General features: G+C 43.8%; 1 protein-coding gene across 3 annotated transcripts in view; it reads left to right on the top strand.

The window, feature by feature from the left end:
• Window positions 1-21,452, top strand: part of Fhl2 (four and a half LIM domains 2) — a 168,907-nt gene that overhangs the window by 81,321 nt on the left and 66,134 nt on the right. The window contains exon 1 of one of the 3 annotated variants that reach the window (XM_074050465.1): window positions 20,716-20,874. The exons of 1 other annotated variant lie outside the window; for it this stretch is intronic. The gene's annotated coding sequence lies outside the window, so the exon portion shown is untranslated. Of the gene's footprint in view, window positions 1-20,715; window positions 20,875-21,452 lie in introns of those variants that run through there. One more of the 3 variants, XM_074050468.1, reaches the window with a different exon arrangement.

The raw sequence follows: 21,452 nt of genomic DNA, 5'->3' as shown, positions 1-21,452 counted from the left end.
CTTTAGTTTCTTTCTTTTCACTGTAGAGGTATTTCATCCTTCTTGGTTAGGTTTATTTCTAGACTGTACATTTGTCTGTGAATGGAATTGTTTTCCTGTTTTCTTTCTCACTGGGTTCATTGTTGGTGTATAGGAAAGCTACTGGCTTTTGTATGTTGATTTTGTATCCTGCTACTTTGCTGAATTTGCTTATCAATTCTAAGAGTCTTTTGGTGGTGTCTTTACGGATTTATAAGTATAGAATCATATCATCTGCAAAGAGGGATTATTTGAATTCTTCCTTTCCTACCTGTATTCCTACTATTTCTTTCTCTTGCCAGATTGCTCTGGCTAAAATTTCAAGTACTATATTGAATAAGAGTGATGAGGGTGTATGACCTTATCTTGTTCTGGATTTTACAGGAAACATATTCAGTTTTTCCCTCTTTCATTATGATATTGGCTATGGGTTTGTTATATATAGTCTTTCTTATATTCTATTCCTACTTTATTCAGAGTTTTTATCTAGAAGGGATGTTGGATTTTATCAAAGGCTTTTTCTGTACATATATTGAGATAATCATGTGACTTTTATCCTTGATTCTATTTATGTGCTGTCTTATGTTTATTGATTTGCATATGTCAAACCATCCTTGTGTCCCTGGAATGAGACCATCTTGATCCTGGTATACGTGATATTTGTATTCTATTGTTCAATTCAGTTTGTAAGTATTTCACTGAGAATTTTGTATCTGTCTTCATCAAGGAAATTGGTCTATAGTTCTCTTTTTTCATTGCATCATTATCCAATCTTGGTGTCAAGGTAATACTGGCTTTGTAGAATGAGTTTGGAAATATTCCTTCCCTTTTAATTTCATGGAATAGTTTGAGGAGCATTGGTGCTAGTTATTTAAAAGAATACAGAAGAATCCACCTAGTCCTAGGCTTTTATTTTTTGAGACTTTTTTATAATTACAGCTTCAATCTCATGGCTTATTCATTTGCTTAAATTTTTATATCATCTTGGTTTTAATTTTAACAGGTCATATGTGTCTAGACTATTTTCTATTTCTTGGCATATGAATTTCAAAATATTCCCTAATGATCCTATGAATTTCAGTGGTATATATTGTAATATAGCCTTATTTGTCCCTAATATGATTTGTTTGGTCTACTCTTTCTTTGCTTTTGTTAATTTGGATAAGAGTTTGTATACTATGTTTATTTTTTCAAAGAAATAACTCTTTGTTTCATTGATCCCTTGTATTATTCTTTTAGTCTCTAATACCTTTATTTCCATTCTGGTCTTCATTATTTCTTTCCTTCTACTAATTTAGGGGTTGATATCTTGCTTTCTAAGCCCTTGAGAGATATAAATAGGTTATTTATTTGAGATTTCTCTCTTTTCTTTAGTTTTAGTTTATAGCTATAAACTTCCCTCTTAAAACTGCTTATGCTATATTTTTCAGGTTCTGGTATGTTATGTTTCCATTCTTACTTGATTCTAGTAATTTTTTAATCTACCCCTGATTTCTTCAATAACCTGAAGATTTCTTCGAAACATTGAAAAACATTTAATTTCTTCAAAACATTCAAAAGTATTTATTTAGTTTCAGTGTGTTTGTGTAGTTTCTGTAGTTTGTCTTGCTGATGACTTCAAATTTCATTCTGATATTACCTGATAAGATACATACAAATTATTTCTTTGTATGTTTTAAGCCTTGCTTCCTGGCCTAAAATATGATAAAAATATTTTGGAAAAAGTTCCATGTGCTGATGAAAAGAATGTGTATCGTGTTACTGTTGGCTGGACTATTCTGTAGAAGTCTGTTAAGTCTATTTGACCTATAGTGTAATTTAATTCTGATGTTTCTTTGTTGACATTTTGACCAGGTGGTCTGTCTACTGGTGAAAGCAGGATATTGACGTCACCTACTATTGTTACATTAGGCTCTCTCTCTCCCTTTATATCATATACTGTTTATTTTACAAAACTTGAGTGTTCTGTCATTCAGTGCATAGGCTTTTACAATCATATTTTCTTTGTTAGTTTCTTTTTTTTTTTTTTCAGTGCTAAACATTGAATCCAGGACCTCAGGCATGGTAATCAAGTTCACTACTGAGCTACATCACCAGTCCTTTGTTGTTTCTTCTTGGTGGATTGTTCTCTTTATTGATATGTAGCGACTTTCTTTGTCTCTTCTAACTGGTTTTATCTTGAAGTTTTGTAAGATATAAAACTTGTTTGCTTTCATGTTCCTTTTGTGTGAAATATTACTTCCCATACTTTCACTTTCAATCCATGTATATCTTTGCCAATGAGGAGTTTTTCCAGGCAGCAAATTGTTGGGTCTTTTTAAAAAATCCATCTTTTAATTAAAGAATTAAGATCACTTACATTCAGGGTTATTATGGAAAGATTCATATTGGTTCCTGTCATTTTGTTTTCTTCTGGATGTTTTGAATAATCTATGTTAATTTCTTTCTTATTTATTCCACTAGAGATTTGTTGATTTACTGAACTGTTTATGTTTGAGTCTTCCGTAATTGTTATTTGCTTGTCTGCTCTTCTAGTGAGATTTATTCTTTCCTGTGCTCTTGTGACTGTTTCCCTTGCTTATTCTTGTGGGTTAATAATTCTTTTAAGTATTTTCTGTAATGTTAGTTTAGTGGTCATGAATTCCTTTGGCTTATGCTTATCTTGGAAGCTCTCTATATTTCCTTCAATTCTGAAGGGTAACTTTTCTGGGTAAAGCAAGTAGGCAGTTACTTCTTTTCAGGTCTTGAACTACATCAGCTAACCTTTAGAGTTTAGGCTAAGAAAACTGCTGTTGTTAGATATGTTTGCCTTTATACATGACTTGGTGCTTCTCTCTTGCAGCTTTCAGTATTATTTCTTTGTTCTGTACTTTTGGCAGCTTAATTATAATATTACATGGAGAAGTTCTTTTCTGGTCATGTGCATTTGGGCCCCTAAATGCTTCCTGTGCCTGGATGTCTATATCTTTTCTAAGATTTGGAAGATTTTCTGCTATTACTTTGCTAAATAGGTTTTCTTTTTTTTTTTTGCTATTTTTTATTGTTTTATTATTCATATGTGCATACAATGCTTGGGTCATTTCTCCCCCCTGCCCCCACCCCCTCCCTTACCACCCACTCTGCCCCCTCCCTCTCCCACCCACCCCCATAATACCGGGCAGAAACTATTTTGCCCTTATCTCTAATTTTGTTGAAGAGAGAGTATAAGCCATAATAGGAAGGAACAAGGGTTTTTGCTAGTTGAGATAAGGATAGCTATACAGGGCATTGACTCACATTAATTTCCTGTGCATGTGTGTTACCTTCTAGGTTAATTCTTTTTGATCTAACCTTTTCTCTAGTTCCTGGTCCCCTTCTCCTATTGGACTCAGTTGCTTTTAAGATATCTGCTTTAGTTTCTCTGCGTTGTGGGCAACAAATTCTAGCTAATTTTTTCGGTGTCTTACCTATCCTCACCCCTCCCTTGTGTGCTTGCACTTTTATCATGTGCTCAAAGTCCAATCCCCTTGTTGTGTTTGCCCTTGATCTAATGTCCGCATATGAGGGAGAACATACGATTTTTGGTCTTTTGGGCCAGGTTAACCTCACTCAGAATGATGTTCCCCAATTCCATCCATTTACCAGTGAAGGATAACATTTCATTCTTCTTCATGGTTGCATAAAATTCCATTGTAGTAGATACCACATTTTCTTAATCCATTGTCGGTGGTGGGGCATCGTGGCTGTTTCCATAACTTGGCTATTGTGAATAGTGCCGCAATAAACATGGGTGTGCAGGTGCCTCTGGAGTAACCTGTGTCACAGTCTTTTGGGTATATCCCCAAGAGTGGTATTGCTGGATCAAATGGTAGATCAATGTTTAGTTTTTTAAGTAGCCTCCAAATTTTTTTCCAGAGTGGTTCTACTAGTTTACATTCCCACCAGCAGTGTAAGAAGGTTTCTTGTTTTTTTGTATGTATTTCTTGGTTTTTTTTTATATGTATTTCTTTTTTTTTTTTGTATTAATATTTGCATATCTTTTGGGATAAATAACTCTTCCACTTTTATGTGCGGGGATTCTTAGAGCAGCCTTTCTTGAGGGCTCAACACCTAATACTGCTTAGAAAGGAGAAAATAACCCACTATAACAACAACACAGAAACACAGTAAAAAGCCAATTAAAAACAACTATACCACCAATAACAATAGAAAAGAAAAGGGTGATAAGGACTAAGCCAGGAGTAAGGAAACCTGATAGCAGAGGACCATAGCTTGGATATGATAAGGAAGCACATCTAAACTGATGTCTTTAACAAAATATCATGCAACAAATGGCAGGGTCTTGCTGACCTATAGCCCCGGGACCCCACAGAAAATTACAACTCCAGTCTGATCATCCAAGGTCAAAAACTCCCCCCACCTACCATGTGGGAGGAGTTGATGACACAGTCCAGTCTCAGGTTACTGACATATAACCCAGTTTTCCAACCAGATCAACCCCCATTTCTACAGACCCTGATAAAAGCTTGAAGTCTCAGATCCTCCAGTGCAGCACTCCTTCTTGAGTCTGTCCACCCTCTTGTTTAGGAGGCACCTTTGTTCTGATTTAATAAATAAACCTGCCCCAACCCTCATATTAGCACAGAAGCGGCACCGCTCCCTGTGCTCAGCTGCCTGCTGCTTTGTGTCTCATAAGCTTCCTGCTTCTCCTACTTGTTTGACTTGGTAAATTCTTTGTGTGTATGGGAGTGGGAGGGTACTGGGGTTTGAACTCAGGGCCTATACCTTGAGCCACTGCACCAGCCCTTTTTTGTGATGGGTATTTTCAAGATAGGGTCTTGCAAACTATTTGCCCAGGCTGGTTTTGAGCTGTAGTCCTCCTAATCTCTGCCTCCTGAGTAGCTAGGGTTACAGGCATGAGTCACCAGCACCTGGCTGTCCTTGTAAATTCTTTTACCAACCAGTAGCACCAAAAATCCCCCAACCAGGGGCAAAAATAATACAGAATAAATTCAAAAGTTAAAAATCAGTAAAGCTAAAATAACTAAAACAAAAGGGATGGAGAAAGGGAAAAGAAACAAGATTTTTTTAAGGAAGAAAGAAAACAGGAAAAGGAAAAGAGAATGAGATAACAAAACCCAATTAAAGAATAAAAATAGAAGTTGGGCACTGGTGGCTCATGCCTGTAATCCTAGCTACTTGGGAGGCTGAGCTTGGAAGGATCACAGTTCCATGGCAGCCTAGGCAAATAGCTCAAGAGACTCCCATCTCTAAAATAACTGGAGGTGTGGAGCACCTGCTTTTTAAGCGTGAAGTCCTGAGTTCAGACCCTAGTCCTACTGAAAAGGAAAGAAGGAGGAAAGAAGAAGGAAGGAAGGAAGGAAGAAGGAAGGAGGGAGGGAAGGAGGGAGGGACAGAGGGAAGGAGGAAGGAAAAAAGGAAGGAAGGGAGGGAGGGAGGGAGGAAGGAAGGAAAATTATATAAAAGTAAGAGAAAAAAGAAATAAAAAAGGAAAAATGAGTCAAAAAAAAATTCTATCCTGCTGTGATACTTGGCTTAGAGAAGTTTCCTTCTGAGTCCTCTAATACTGGAATCTGCCAGGAATGGGGAATAATGGGTCACAGCAGAGGCCTGTTGTAATTCCTCTCAGTCCCACCAAATGGTGGTGCTGCATGTAGATTGAGTCCTGTTGCCTCCAGCAAGGCTGTATTCAATGCAGAGACTTTTTCTATGTACACCTAAGGCCTTTTCCAGCCTTGATGAGCTTTCAGCAACATACAGGATAAGTAGGCCCCACTTACTCCAGAGGCCCTCAGTCTGTGCACCTGGGGGCATGGCAGATATCTAAGCTCCAGCATATCTCCAAGTGCTTCTGGAAGTGAGGGAAGACACCAGACCATTGAGTGGTATGCTGGAGGGAAGGAGCCATGGGAACCAACTAGTCTGCTAGTCTTGGTCTTGGCACCCTCAGACCTGGCCCCTGCAGTTAACCACATGTGAATTATTTCCCTCTTCAGCACAGAGGACCAGCATACCCTCCACAGCCCAGAGCTGCCATTGCTTAAATTTCTCAATGGGTTGTTGAGATTCCCGCCCCCCCCCCCACACACACAACTGCCTCTCCTGGCCATCTCCTACTCAGACACCATGGCAGGGTCTTCCCCAGGGACCTTGAATTGTGATTGTTCCCTGTTTTCTGATCCCCAGAATAACTCACTTCCTAGTAACAAATCCCCTTTCAAGATGGCACCTGGCTATAGCACTCTGAAATACGGAGAGTGGTACAATGGACTTCTCCAGTACTGGCTTGCCATGCCAGAGGGGTCCCTGTCACACCAAATTCCCACACTGGACTAAAGGTTTGAGAGAAGGATGGGTTTCTTCTGTGGCTAGGACTGCCAGTTTGTTGTCACCAGGACTACCTACTCTTTCCAGGCTTACCATTCTGTGTTGGCCTCCCCTCCCTACCACTGGGAGCAGGGTTAAAGTTGTGGACTGCTCTGAGTTGCGTTTCTGTTTCTCCATGTTTCTTGGCTTTCCCTTGATTCCTGGAGCTCTTCCTCTTTCACTCCTTGGAATATAGTTTCTCCTTTGTTGCCCTGACTCTTCTCACTTGCACAGTCACACAAAGAATACTTCTGTCCCACCATCCTACTCCTAAGAACTCCCGTCATTGAATTGTCATCTGGTCCAATGCAGTGTGTTACTGCATGGTTCCAAGTTTCCCATGTCTTTCCTTTTCTTGAGATTATGAAAATATGCCATTGGGTGAGTCTCAGTTCTGACAATTGGGAGACTATTCATCTTCCACATTCAGAAAACTCAATGTGTTTTACTTATTAATTTACCATTCACCCAGCTCTTCACTGGCACAGCCAGTTTCCACCCCCATTCTTAAATTCTCCTCATAGTGCTACAGAGATGGAAACCAACCCTTCACTCTCATTGTAATTATAGAAGCTTTCCATCAGCACTTGGCCAGGACAGTGCCAGGGGTTGGGTTACCAGCAAGGTGCCAGGAGTAACTCTGACATGACCACAGAAAATAAACATTAGTTATCACAGCAACAGATGGGGGTACGTACTTCCAAGATGCCATTCTCACTTGGGGCCACATGTCTTCACTTGTGCACATGTGCTGATCACAGGCTAATGCTGGTGACTACAGACTGGAAAGGTAACCCCTCTAGGACTTGAAATAGGCTAGTGGGTTTTGTTTGTCTCTTAACAATTTCATCTACAGGAGACAGGAGTTTCCAAAGTGTACTGGACTCAAGTTAAAGAGTGTGGGCTAGCAGAGTGGCTCAAGTGGTACCGTGCCTGCCTAGCAAGTGTGAGGCCCTGAGTTCAAACCCCAGTCCCGCAAGAAAAAAAAAAGCAAAAGCTAAAGAGTGATAAAGATAAAACAGGGTGATTAAAAGTCAAATATGAAGGCAGGAATGAATCACTAAAGATAGATTTCATCTGGAAACTTTTCCTTAGTATGACAGAAACAATAGATTTGTTTGTGTTTTGTGATGCTGGGAATCAAACCCAAGGCCTTGTACATGCTGAGAAAGTGCTCTACCATTCATTTACATCCCAGCCCAGAAACAGTGGATTTCAAGGTAATGAAAAGCCAGTATGAGAAATGAATGCCTATAATTGTGTACAACATAATATAGTGCATCTCACTTAAGAAGCAGTCTGTAGGGTTTGCTGAAGGAATGAATAAATGAATAAACAAATGAATGAAACTCACAAAGTTGGATAGAATAAAGCTTAAATAATCCACCAATGGCAGGTCATGAAAAAGGACCAAACACAAGGGATTCTAATCTCTAGTGTCTTTGCCCTTGGGAAAGGTTGTGCTTCCCTGTTCCTTACCCCTTCCACCTCCCTATGACTACCATGACTATTCTCATGTATGTGCCACTCTTTCAAGAACAATTGTTCTTTAGTATTATAGCAGAACTAATTCCAGAACCCTACTCCCTTGGTTACCAAAACTCATGGGTAATAAGTCCCTTATATTAAAAAAAAAAAAGGTATATACTATGCTTACAATCCACACACACCCTCCTGTATACCTTAAGTCATCTCTAGATGACTAACAGTAACCAGTACAATGTAAATGTGGTGTAAGTAGTTGCTATGCTGCACAGTTTTGGGAATAATGCAAGAAAAAGCATGTACCTGTTTGGTACAGACACAAGTTTTTTGCAAACATTGTCATCTGAGGCTAGTTGGATCCACAGCTGTGGAACCTGTGGACATGAGGACAGACTGGAAGGAAGTCACCTCCTCAGGGCGAAGCTCTGTAGTCTTGGCAGCTCGCTTGTACATGGAAAGATAAGTCAGCCACCTAGGACAGTCACTCCAAAGGGAAGAAAGGAATACATTTTTAGTTAATGTGTGGAGACATTCTTATGTAAGAAGACTTTAATTAGCATGACAACCTCTAGAACAGTTTAGAAGGTCTAAACAGGAAAACAGAGTGAATTTCAAATAACTTATACAGAGGGAATTTAAAGCTGGGAGCTGGGTGCACAGGCGATGGAGGAGCAAAGAGGCTGGATTGGGAGGGTGAAGAGGAAGACACTGCTAATGGCAGGGAGCTGGGGAGCCCACAGAAGCTTGACCCATGGGAGGAGCCACAGCCGCATCAGAGACACCAGCTGGAGAGAGGGGGCTTGTCACTTCCCCAGCAGCTGAATTCAAAGGAAGGCAGCCTCAGAGCAATCTGACCTGGAAATGCAGAGATTCTAGGGGAGGGGCCCGAAGTGGACTGAGGACTGAGGCACACAGCTTCATTCTTCTTTGTGGAGTCACCCAGACAACATGGTGTGGAGAGCCATGGCTGCCTGGGAGCAACCCAAACATGGGAACCAGGCTTCCCCAAGTTAGGACCACTGGGCCTGGGAGCAGCAAGAGAGCACTCCTTGTCCACAGAGCAGAGCAAAGCAGTGTCTCTACTGCACTTAGGGTGTCCGAACTTACACACAGCCTTAGAAATCATGCCTCTTGCCAAAGTGTGTCTTTAAACATGTTCCCTAAATGTGTTGGACTTAAAAGAATCAGAGAAAGCGGTATTTCCTGCCTGCCCACATTTCTACAGTGAGACACGCATTTGCTACATGAATCACCCTTTCTTCTAACTGAGCCTCAGGGGCTGAGATTTTCTGATCCTTAAATTAGTTTATACCTATTTATTCTAAAGGATATATGGTGACTTAAGAAAGAAAACAAATATTTACTTTGTGCAACCCAAGTGTCCCATTGAGAGATGAACGAATAAAATAAAAACATGGTATATGCAAGCAATGGAATATCAGTCAGCCTTTAAAAGGAAGAAAATTCTGACATACCCTACAACATGGAAGAGCCTTGAAGACATTATACTAGGTGAAAAGGACAAATACTGTATGGTTCCACTTATACGAGGTACGTAGGACAGTCAAATTGTAGACAGGTGGTTGCAGGGGCTGGGGGGAGGGCAAATGGGAAGTCAGAGCTTAATAAGGACAGAGTTTCAGTTTGGAGATGGATGGTGGTGAGGTTGCATAACAACATGAGTGTCCTTACTGCTGCTGAACTATACATTTAAAATGGTTAAACAATTTCATGCATATTTTACCACAATACAAATTTAAATTTGTAAATTGGCTATTTTCCTCCTGAAGACTGGCCATTTAGCATATTTTAAGGCAACTGTTGCAAGTGCATTATGAATCATAAGTCTGTGCTTTGTGTGAATCATAAAACAATCTTGCCTTACCATTGGTTGGGGGTTGGGTCTTATAAAAATAAGGTGAGTTACCCTTGATCCTGAGGAGACCAGCGTGGTCTCTGAGGAGAACTGGAGGGTGAAGGTTGGGGGCTGCCTTCCACTCTCAGGGTCATCAGAGCATAGTCAGCCTGTCAACACTTCACTCTGGAAAGGAGTACCCCACCTCATCTAATAATGCAGGCAGTGTCCAGTGTGTGACTCACTTCCTCTCTTACGGGACAGGAACCATTGCACTGATTCCTCCAGGAATGCAGCTAACTCCCCCATCCATCCCCATCTTTTCATGGTTCTGCTTTTATGATGTCAGCCCCTGGGGACACTACCTGGCACTCAAGAAAACAAGTTTCCAGCAAAGTGGTCCATGCCTGCAACCTGTGTAACCTCTCTCTTTGAGGGATGAGCTGGGGCTGCCTTCAGACTTTGGCCTCCTACCACTTGAAGGTTCCCCCTCGTCTTCCTACCTTCACCTCTGGACAGAGAAGCATAAACAAATGAAGAACTTAGCTACTATATGACAACATTTGCCAATACTTTCCAAAGCTTATTCTGTCATCAAAATCCATTTGTATCCTATATCCCATTGATAGAGGGGACAAAGAGCATGCCATCAGGGGACATGATTTTCAGTTAATCAGCTTGGCTCTCCAGGCCTTCCCTCCCCTGTGCTAGCTGTGCCTCTGGGAAACAATAAATGCAAGTGTCATTATTAAAGCAAGTATGTATCTCAATCTGGAAATACAGACATGCAGGAAATGTCAAGTCTTTAAACCACTTCATGAGGAAATCTGGGTGTCTGCTCCACCAGCCCAGTAGGAAATTGTCTCCCCACATTGCTGTGCATCTGCCTCCCCAGCTGCCTGCAGCAGAATCTGGAGGCTTCACGTGTCGCTCACATTAAGTAGCAACAGTAGGGGCCGGGCAGTGCCGTTGTCTGAGGCAATCTCCCAGCCATGTTCACAGCAGCGGTGCAGGGTGCCCCCCCTTAGCATCCACGTGCCTCCCTTTCACACAGCCATTGGGATGAGGGCCAGGAGTGAGCATGGGACTGATTCTCTCCAGTTGCTTCTGAAGATACTTGGTCTTGCCCTCTGCTTCAGGCAAGGGCTGCCTGATCTGTTCTTTGCTGCTGTAGACAAACAGTAGGGAACCTATGAATAACAGAAGTGTGTTTGACTCACAGTTTTAAGGGCTGAGCAATCCAAGCCACGGGGCCACATGTGATGGCGCTTTGCTGCAGCATAAGGCATTGCACGGTGAGGGAACAGAGCAAGAGGAGGCTGAATTTGCTTTTATAACAAACCCATTCTCATCATGAGGATGTTAATCCATGCCTGAGGATAGGCCTCTTAGCCTAATCACCTCCCAACACTGTTACACTGAGGATCAAGTTTAAAAACACATGAACTTTGGGGGACACATTCAAACCATAGCAGGGTCCAGCTATGAAAAAGATACCACATCCAATGTAGGTAATTGTAAGAGTGGTCAAACCAAGGAACAAAGTTATGGTCAGCATTTAGGTCAATCACATTTCTACATGACTGTCCATGCTTCACCAAACCTAAGCATAAAAATGGATAATTTACCCTAGATCTTTGGGTCTTCAATCTGAAGGCTCTTGTATCACAGGAACTATGATTAAATAAACTAGTGATGATTTTTCCCTTGCTGTGTTACTGAGCTTTTGGTCCCTTTGACAAAATTCCAGAGATAAGCAGCTTAAGAGGAAGAAAGATTTACTTTGTCTCATGTTTTCAGTCTATGGTTGATTGGCTCTGTCACTTTTTGGGCCTGTGGCAAGGCAAAGTATCATGGCAGGAGCATATGGTGAGCAAAACTGTTCAACTCATGGCAGCCAGAAAGCAAAAAGAGAGAGCAAGGGGCTAGGGTCCCAATATCCCTTTCAAAGACAAGTCCCCAATGACCTAACTTCCTTCTACTAGGCCCCACTTCCTGAAGTTTCGACCATCTCCAAATAGCACCATCAGCTGGGGACCAAGCTTTCAATATATGGGCCTTTGGGGGACATTTAAGATCCAAACCATAACACTTAACCTGTCTTTTATTATGGGGTTTGGCTATGAACTTTTATTACTGCAAAAGGGTCACCTGTTTTTTCACCCCTACAATGCCCTCAGGAAGAAAGCAGGTGAGTGCTTATGGTGTGTGGAGGGCTTTCTGCACTTCAGATCCCCTGGATTCTGTACATGATTTTGTTTCAAGTCATATGCCAAAAATAAACAATGCAACACAGTAGATGCCAATGGGTCAGTATGACCTGCAGGGAGTATGACTCCCTGCTCTGCAGATATCATGTACCCCTATTTTCTCTCCCTTAAATTCCCATCAAATCTGCTCTTAGAGTCTTCATTCACACCAGTTCACATGATTGATGAAGCTTGGCAATAACTTTCCTAAAGTTATTTGATGAACGTTTTCAATTAAAAGGATGAAAATGTCAGGAGGTGACATGTCATGGTGCAGTGAGGAGCTAAGGGAGAGACTGGGATAGACTGAATGCCTTGCTAGCCCTTGAGTGTGTATGTGAAGTCACTCCTAGAGGTGCCTTATCTATCACTGTGGATAATGGGCTGTAATCAGATCAGTGATTCTAGAGTCATTCACAATAATCATATGGCAAGCTCCCCTCCACCCCTGTAGGAGGGCAACTCTTACACAGAAAGCCAGGGGGAATTAGAATAATATTTTTAGGTTTTGCAGCTGACTTTGGAGAGGGGATCCTGGTTTCCATGACCCACCTCTGTGAAGGGGAATCCTAGTATAAATGACTCACCCCAACAGTAGAACAGCTAAACATGGTACTGAGATTCCAGCCATTAATGAGTGAGTTCTCTGAGAGAATAGCTTAGTTCATTTCAACACCAAACAAGTTCAGCCTAAGCTATGTTCAAAAGAAGAGGTGCCTGGATTCTGTCACACCCATAAATGGTGGAGCTATTTTTCAGGTTGAAACTTCCCAGTGCTATCCATGGATGTATTTACACTGTCAGACATTTATGTGCCGTTCTTGCCTGCTTATTGTTCTGGGAAGTGCGGAAGGAATGTTTATGTAGCGCTTTCAGTAATAGCAAATGAAGTGGTTAGGCAATGAAAGGCTGTTCACTTGGAAACGAGGGTGACCTGTCCTCCCAGTTTCTGCAGATAGACACTTGGTGGGTGACAAATTTTATAAGCTACTCACCCCCTGCACCCTGACTCAAGCTGGTTCTGTGTCTGATAACTTTCTAGTCCAGAGAACAGCTCTCCTTCATCCTTGCTCTTCTGCACTTACAAAGCTGATGGGTTCCATGCCCCTCCTTCCTGAAACTGTTCTCCTTGGACTTCTGGCCCCAACACTAAGCCTTTCTCCTCCTGCCTCTCAGCTTCTTCTTCTCTGGCTCCCAGATGACCTTGCCTTTCTCTGTCACCAACTCTACTAATCCAATCCAGCCAGGGAAAATCTGTCCAGAGAGCAAGTGTATGGGTAAAAGGTGATCCCTCTCCACATCCATCCTCAGGGGCATGGTCAGCACTCCTGCAACAAAAGACAAAACTGGCTAACAAGAGAAAAGCATGACAATTCATTTAATCTAAGTTTTACACAAAACCCTTCAGAAGTGAAGACCCAAAGGCCCGGGGTGAACTATCCATTTTTATGCTGAGGCTCCATGAAGCATGAGCAGCCATGAAGAAATACGTGGGCAAAGGTTCTGAGGTGAAGAAAAAGGACCCAAAGGAGCCCAGCCAGGTTTAGTTGCTCAGATTCTTCCTGGCCCCATGCGCAGCACTGCTTCCTTCCAGATGTGGACAGAACCCTTCTGGAATGAGGTTCTTCAAGGAGAAAGAAGGAAGAGAGTGAACCTTCTAGGTTTTATGGCTTGCTTGGGTTGGGGGCGAGTAAGGAGTTCTCATGTTAATGACCTGCCTTGGGGAAAAGGAATTTCAGTTTCTGTGACTTGCTTTGAAGGGAAGAAAAAGGGGTGAGAGTTAGGACTCAGGAGGTCAGAAAGAGCTTGAGTCAGGCCTTCCTATGCCAAAGTCATGCTTTGGAAAATCGTTTTCTGAGCCCCAGTAGAAGAGACCTGGCTTTCTCCAGCCAGGGACCAGGTGCATTAATCACCCCCACTCAGCCCTCAGGGAGGGTGAAGGAGAAGGGCAGTCCCTGCAGCAATCAAGCTAGAAGGGGCAGGGAGGGGAGAAAAGTGGGCCCACTGGCCCTCAGGCCAGAAGAAAACCATGAACCCCTCCTGCAGACTCACACAAGGCCCAGAGCCCAGAGCCCAGAGCCCAGGGCCTCAGGGAGGTGGCTGGGTGAAGCAACCCATCCTTCCTCCAGAGCTCCACTCTGGCAGACTATGGGAGCCATGGAAAAATTAAGGCTGCAATGGAATCTACAGTGGCCCAGAGGAAAAAGGGCTCAGGGCTGAGGTGACAGCCTTGGGCAATGACTACAGCACAAGATGCTGCACAGTGCTCTGGGTGTGAAGAAGCTAATCAGAGAGGAACAAAGTGAACCAATGGCGCTGATGGGTGAACAGGTGATTTCATGATCCATAGGCCAAATACTCATATACACGGATGTGGGGAGCCTGGCCATGGTGGTGGTTTCTCTCAACTAGGCTGGTGGGCAGAGACACACTGTTGGAGTTCACAGCCATCCAATCTGTTAGTTCTCTATTCTTGACTGGTTCGTTGGGGCGGGGCTGGTGGGGAGTCTGTACTGTTAAATAAAAATTAATTACAAGAGGCTGTTGTTTCGGACCAAGCTCCCGCACAGACCAAATGTCAAAATGGTTCCAGATCACCAAGCTGAAACTAAGCTGCTTATCTGACTTAATGAGAGGTCAAGATTCAAATGATAACAAATTTCCCAAACAGTACAGGTTCAACTGGCATGATAATTAAACTCCCTCTGCCTCTGTGTAAGGATTTTGTGCAATCTTTACACAAAAAGGTAACCCGAAGTCACCTGGTATTTACAAATCTGCTATCTTTCTATTGTTTTGGCTCCTTGACTCTGCCTCACAGGACAGTAACTTTGAAATGAGTCATCTGCTTCTTCAGCCCTTCTCTGTCGACAAAAAAAAGTCCACTTCCTCTGCTCAGCACATCAGAACACCTATTTCACTTTATGGAATAAAGTATTGGTCAGATACCAACCCAAAATAAAGCCACTTAAGATATTTAAACTGAGTCAGGAGGTGCTCACAGCTGCAATCCTAGCTACTCAGGAGGCAGAGATCAGGAGTATCGTGGTTCCAAGCCCTTCCAAGCCAGCCCGGGGCAAATAGTTCGGGAGACCCTATCTCAAACAAAAAACTGTCACAAGAAGGGCTGGTGGAGTGGTGCAAGGTGTAGGCCCTGAGTTTAAACCCCCAATACCAAAAAAAAAAAAAAAAAAGGAAGATATTTAAACTTCATTGTTATAATTCTGTCCTTTCACAGTACGTATTTCCCAAGTTCAGTCAAAATGCTTATTCCAGACCAAGCTGTCTGTTAACTCTGGTCTATGAGTTTTGGGAAATAGAACCAAGAAGCATCTTTGTGCCTGTCCTCTAGGGTACTGTGCCACACTTCTGACTGGTTCTTCTCTCTGGCACACCCAATCCTGACCGCAGCCCAGGTGCTGGCTGCAGCCACGTAAGATGCCACTTCTCCCCACCACAGCCACTGCAGGGATGGGGTGTGAGCATCAGGCAGGCACCCACCACCCTCACCTCCCACCCACCCCAAGTCTGTGCAACAGAGTCCCATGGAGCAGGGAGGATGCCAAACAGGGATGCTACTGCTGGAGACCAAAATGTGCCTGATGGAAATGCCAGCCTTCTGTAAGAGATTCACATTTATGAAGGAAACCCCCATTTGTGAGGGTGTCTCCCTCTCCCTACCAGGAGGAGAAGGATGGACAAGTCACTGCACACTTATCCATGGAGAAGGTACTCTGGGGTCTCAGAAAACTATGTCCCAAAATAGGGCATTTTGAGTCTCAGAAGCAGCCTTTAAAAGCAAAACTTTTTGTCTTCTCCTGCTCCCCTCTGTCCTCTCCAGGCAAGCCATGGACACTAGAATTCTTTGCCCTAAGGCAGGCCATAAAAATCCTTTGTCCCAAAGCCAACCATAAAACACAAAAATATTAGTCTCATCTCCCTGCACATTACTGTCTTTCTTAGACCTGTCATAAAGGAATTCTCTGAGCTACCTTCTCCAAGAGGAGAACACTTAAGAACCCCATTCCAGAAGGGTCCTGCCCTGTATCTAGAAGGAAGCAATGTTGCACAGAGGGGCCCAGGAAGAATCTGGACAGACAGGCTGGCTGTGTTTCTCCTTCAAACTATATGCATTAGGTCAGACCCTTCGTCCAGCCTCCCTTCTACGTAGCTGTACATGTTTGCGGGAGCCTAAGGATAAAGAGTTCCCCTGGGTGTTTTTCTGAAGGGTCTGGTGTCATGTAAGGCTTTGAGCATGTAAAGCAGGTGCTGTGCTTTTCTCTTGGTCGGCCATGACCTTGATGATGATGAAAAGCATCAACTCGAATCTACACAACCAAACTCACTCATAACTGAATTTCCCCATATCCTTCTCCCTTTCTTTGTTTCAGAAAACAATGTCCTTCAAGTGCAAGTTTCAACTCTTTTCTTTGTTTCACAAGGGTGGAGGAGGAACCCATGTAATTAAACATCAGCTTTTTTCTTTCCTGTTAATCTGTCTTGGGTTCCATGGCTTCCCAGCTAGGGACCCAAGAAATGTGAACCGTCAGTGATTTTTCCTCTCCTGGCCTTGAACCCTGCAAGCCACTGGATCCTTTCAGAAGGTCCCTTGCTATTAGGGCACCATGGTGCTCATGCTGGGATCCAGTTTCCCAAGAGAAGTCCTCTCTCAGCCTTCCTCAGCACTGTCTCTGATTTCTATCTCCCTTTAGGGAACTCCACCCCATTCCCAGAGGCTGACAGGGGGCTGGAACTCTCTTCTTTTTACCAGACATTAGGACACATAGGGGAGGGAAAGGGGCTGGTCCTTTTCCCATCCATCATAGCCAACACTACTACCATAAAACAGGGTAAATAAGAGAACATCGCATGAATGTGTTTAATCACAGCCTCCCATCACATGAAAGACTCAAAGGCCCAGGGTGCACTAGACATTTTTATGCTTAGGTTACTGAAGCAGGGACAGTCAGTTAGAAATGTGTGGGCAAAACAGCCAAGGTAATGGAAACAGACCAAAGGGGCCCAGCTAGGCCTGGTTGCTCAGATTCTTCCTTGCCTTCCTGGGCAGCACTCCTTCCTCCCAGATATGGGAGGACCCCTTATGAACTGGGAGTCTGACATCTCCTATTAGACAAGGTAGGTCAGAGAATGTCTTTCCTTTTTTTTTTTTTTTTTTTTTTTTTGGTGGTACTGGGTTTAAACTCAGGGCCTCACACTTGCTAGGCAGGTGCTCTACCACTCAAGCCACTCCACTAGCACTTTTTTGTAATGAGTATTTTCAAGATAGAGTCTCATGAACTACTTGCCTAGGCTGACTTCAAACCATGATCCTCCTGATCTCTGCCTCCTGAGTAGCTAGGATTACAGGGTGCGCCACCAACGCCCAGCAGAGAATTTCTTTATGGACAATTCTTATATAAAAAGACATGAGAAATTACAGTACCTTAGTTAAAATTTGATGGCTTGCCCCTGGAGCAAATGAAGGGTGAGAGACCAGAGGGCAGGAGAAGCTCAAAGATTTTGTTCCAAAGCCCTCTACCTTGAGACATGACTTTCTGACCCTTGACCTCCCCATGAAGGCAGACTGAAGTCAGCTGCCTAAAGTGAGAGGTAGGCAGTCAGAGCCTACACCAGGGAGTGTTAGGACAGTCCTAGAAGAACTTTGACTTCCGAAATTCAGAAGAACAGTCCAAAGGGTTGAGGTCTTAGTCTCCAGGCTCTGCCTCACAGCTGCGAATGCCACAGAGCTGCCTCCATAAGAGCAATCCTACAGGAAAGCTTTGGAAAATACCCTATTCTATGCCTTCAACCAGGTTCTAGTCCCAGTGGAGGCAGAGCCATGCTGGTGCCTATGTGCAGAAAGAAGGCTCAGGAAGGACTTAGGGTTCTTCGTACTAGCAACCGTGGGTCAGGGAGGGAAGGCCCTTTCCCAGGTACAGGTAGCAGTGAACATGAAGGCTAAGTAAAAGAACAATTTCTGTGTCACATAAGCAGGTTTGGAGGTCATTTAAGTCAAAAATAATTGAAAACAAAGTCATCATCAGAACACACATATCCTTTAATAAAGGATATCCTTTTGGGTTTTCTTTTGGTGGCATTGGGGTTTGAACTCAGGGCCTTGTACTTGCCACTCCTTCAGCCCTGTTTTGTGATGAGTTTTTTCAAGGTAGTGTCTTAAGAACTATTTGCCCAGGGCTGGCTTCAAACAGCAATCCTCCTGATCTCTGTCTCCTGAGTAGCTAGGATTACAGGTTTGAGCCACTGGCATTGGGCCTAAATACCTTTGTTATTTCCCAGTGAGAGCATTAGTTAGGATGTATCAGCTAAAAGTGACCTGGGATGAGAGAAATAATTTATGATTATTATCATAGATGACATGTAAAGTTTCTTATATTATTACCCCTCTTTTTCTTAGTGCTCTTTCTTCCTTCCCCCTGCCTTTCCTCCCTCTCTCCCTCTCTTTCTCTCTTCCTCCCTTCCTTCCTTTCTTATTTTCTCTCCTTGACTGACCTTTCCCCTGACAGGGGCCCTTGGGGGTTTCTGTAGGCACAGTACATCATATCATTGGACCGTTGGTCGTGAGACAAAAAAAGCTGCTGGTCCCTACATAAACATTTCCAAAGACTGGGGAGACCCCAAAGTATCCTGTAATTTTAAAATAAACTTCAGTTCATGCAGAAACACAGAAAGCTGTCTTCCAAGTCTCAAAAGTTTAGATTTTCAATAAACTTGGTTTTGTTACAACATTTTGTAAACAATTTAGTAATTGCATATAAGCCAAGGAAGAAAACCAAACTGGCCATATTCCTTCATTCATCCATCAGTGCCTTCTCACACTTGGTGCATGTTCTGTCAGGGTTCAGCAAGGTGCCTGTGTGTAGTAACTTCATGTTATGCACACCATGTTCCCTACCCCGTGAAGTGACCTGCTTTTTTTATGATCAGTGCATCATACATATTGCTTCCATGCCATCAGTCTTCTATGATGCTTCTAAAGATTGCAGAGTGTTTGGTCTCATGAAACATTACTCCTCATTGTTAGTGCTCAGGAAATATGAAACCAAAATACACTGAGTTGACATATTTTTGAGCTGGTTATTCTGAGAAACTTAAGGTACCAGAGTCACTCTGAAAACTGTCCTTTTGTAAAAGAAATCTATATCTATAAAGGAAATCTTTGTTAATAAAGTATAGTTGGTTATCCCCATAACAATCAGTTCCTGGACCCCCAAAGATACCAGAATCCACAGATACCCAAGTCCCTTCTGGAAATGGGATGGCATTTGCATAGAGCCTATACACACACTGTAAGCCATCTCTAGATGATTTATGATACCTAATAAAATACTAACGCTGTGCAGATTTTGCATATATTGCAGATATGCTATCTTGTATTGACAAGAAAATCGGTCTATACATGTATTGTGGATGACATTTTCTGACAATATTGTCACCCTGCAATAGATTGAATCCACAGGTACCTATAGAGCCTGCAGGCACAGAGGGCTGCTATGACACAAGTACCTTGTATTGCCTGTGAGACCTGTCTGCACAACAAGATGAACTTTCCTCGCCATGTTTCCACCCTCACCCGTCCGTAACTTGTCATCAGCATCCCAAAGACCTCCTGTCCCTCTTCCTTTCCATAGCTCAGGATGCTAGATAAGTTTCTCTCATCTGACCCTTCTCCAAGCCTCATATTTTGTGGGACCCTCTTACACATGCACAGAATTAAGATGGTTTTCCTCCTGTGCATCTGTCTTATGTCAATTTAACTTGTAGCTCAGCCAAAGAACCTAGAAAGGTGGAAGGAAACCATTGTTTCCTTCCCTGCATCATTTAGCTACTCGGCTCTTGCTAGGGACTTAGGCTGATTCCAACTTTCCTTCCAGAAGATCTATAAGAATTGTCCTCATAGCTATGACTCTGCCCACACCCAGGATTTCCTTGGGACGAATTCCCAGACCTGGATCTGCTGTGGGAACCCAGAGATCTGTTGCCAAGCAGACAGCTCTGGCAAGGGGCTTGAGCAACATGACTTTTCATAAATTAAATTTCATAAATAGGAAATTCAAGGGGGAGGCAGGGCTGTTGCTCCTCTAAGCCAGTCTTCTCTTTCTTCTTCCAGTATATCATTTTTCAAAAGACTCCGGGAAGGTTTGTCTGTCTAATTCTATAGAGGCAATGGTTAGTGGCTCATAAGCCCTCCATCATGTGTGAGGCGGGGGAGGGGGCAGGGACAATAGGCGCTCTCTGGACCTGTGCTCCATGCCACAGCTGCCCATGTGCCTGGCAGTTACTGAGTCTATGGGTCAGTTGGTGCTCCCTAGAATCCTCCCCCACTCCAGGCAGGTAGCCTTGCCCTGGTAAACCCAGCAGAGGGGCAGGACAGAGCACTCTACCCAAGACATAGTGCTAGAGTCTCATGGCCAAAGATCGTCTTTCCCCAGCTGTGTGGCCTGGAATGCGTCATTGCCAGCAGCCTCCTTGGAGAGGCCACAGCCTTGGGGCACGACCGGGCTCCCTTCTCAGAGGCTCTGTCCTTCATTCTAGCTAGGCCAGATCCCTTTCTGGCACCGGTCACCTTCTCCTTCTGCAGTTCTTTGGATTGTTGGAACATGTGTGAGGTCTGGGTTGTCCTTGAGGCGGGAAGGTCAAATGAGGGCACAGCAGCCCCTTCTCATTTGGGGCTGAGGCTCCTTGCATCGGAGACCTTAAAAGGCTTGTGGGAGCCAGGGCTGGGTTCTTATCTCCTGGGCCGGGCCAGTGTTCTGGACGTGCCTTATTTATAGCACTGCTGACAGGATTCCTCACCGTTGGGCCAGGCTGCCAGCACAGTGGCTGTGGCCGCTGTTCCTGTTGGTGGGCTGCAGTGCAGAAGGCAGGGCTGTGACATCACAGGTAAGGGCCACTGCTTCCTGTCCCTTTTCTCTCCCTTGTCCTCCTTCCCTGCCTGTGTCTGCAGCCAGGCTTAGACGCCAGCTGTGCTGGCTTCCTGCTCTGTGCAGAGGGACAGCTCCAGTCCTGGGAGGGAGCAATCAGGGCATTGGGACCTGCAGACCCCAGCAGAGACCAGGAGCACTGACAGCTGGCTCCCTCCAGCAGCAACAGCCAGTGTTGTGCTGGTGCCTGCCTGGGTGTCGAGACCAGGGAGGGACCTTGCTCACCTTGGCTCCCTCACTGGAGAGCTTTTAAAAAGTGCCAACTAAAAAGGAGAAAAATTATGTGGCACACATAGGAAGGGGAAAGTTGCAGCACCCCTGGGTTTCTTCTCCCCAGCAGTATTTCCAGATGGCCTGGGGTGAAAAGGCAAACCAGCAGTGCATCTGGAGACACTGGGAAGCATGCTATCTGAGGGACATGCTTGAGTATTTCACAGGTCTCTAGATCACAGTGTGAGCTAAGATGCAGTCTCCAGAAAAGCCCTGGGGGATTGTGCAATCACCTGACACAGATAGAATGACAGATGCTCATAGGTG

Source organism: Castor canadensis, chromosome 12 (genome assembly GCF_047511655.1).
Source record: "Castor canadensis chromosome 12, mCasCan1.hap1v2, whole genome shotgun sequence".
NCBI classification, from domain to species: domain Eukaryota; kingdom Metazoa; phylum Chordata; class Mammalia; order Rodentia; family Castoridae; genus Castor; species Castor canadensis.
Note: the sequence above shows the minus strand (reverse complement) of the source record. Positions and strands in the feature narration are given on the sequence as shown.